Below are 536 nucleotides of genomic sequence, written 5' to 3'. Positions count from 1 at the left end.
TAAGGCAAGTTCTTTCTGTGCGGCCCGGTACCAAATGCCCTGCGGACCGGTACCGGTCCGCGGACCGGCGGTTGGGGACCCCTGCGCTAGACCACAGAGGAAAGGGGGGATAAAAATGAAAACAAAATATGAGACTCTGACAAAGGAAGCGCAAAGAGAAAGAAATTCAATGTCCTTTAAATTAGATGCCATGTTTCTACATGGATGAGAGCGATCCCACGGATCGATCATCATCAATCAACTTTCCCTTTCATCACGGTCATTGTTTGTGTTGTTTTGGTGTTTATTTGAAGGGCCCCATCTCATTGCGCTTCCCAGCAGCCGCTACTCCTGACTTATTTAGCAGTGTGTTTTCGATCATATTTGAAAAATGAAGAGCTGTTTGGTTAATATTTCAAGACATCCCACTTGCACCATAGAGAGAGAGAGAGAGAGAGAGAGAGAGAGAGAGAGAGAGAGAAACATTATAACTCTTATTTCTGAATAATGATGAGACATTTTATTTTTTTGATGTTATCTTGCGAATAAATCAACAT

The 536-nt window shown here is 42.9% G+C and overlaps 1 protein-coding gene across 2 annotated transcripts in view; it reads right to left on the bottom strand.

Annotated features, from left to right (window-relative positions):
• The window catches only part of znf423 (zinc finger protein 423), a 121,329-nt gene that overhangs the window by 76,413 nt on the left and 44,380 nt on the right, over nt 1-536 (bottom strand). The gene's annotated exons all lie outside the window — the stretch shown is intronic.

This window comes from Hippocampus comes, unplaced genomic scaffold (genome assembly GCF_001891065.2).
Source record: "Hippocampus comes isolate QL1 unplaced genomic scaffold, H_comes_QL1_v1.1 scaffold186, whole genome shotgun sequence".
NCBI classification, from domain to species: domain Eukaryota; kingdom Metazoa; phylum Chordata; class Actinopteri; order Syngnathiformes; family Syngnathidae; genus Hippocampus; species Hippocampus comes.
This window is presented reverse-complemented; position numbering and strand designations above follow the sequence as displayed.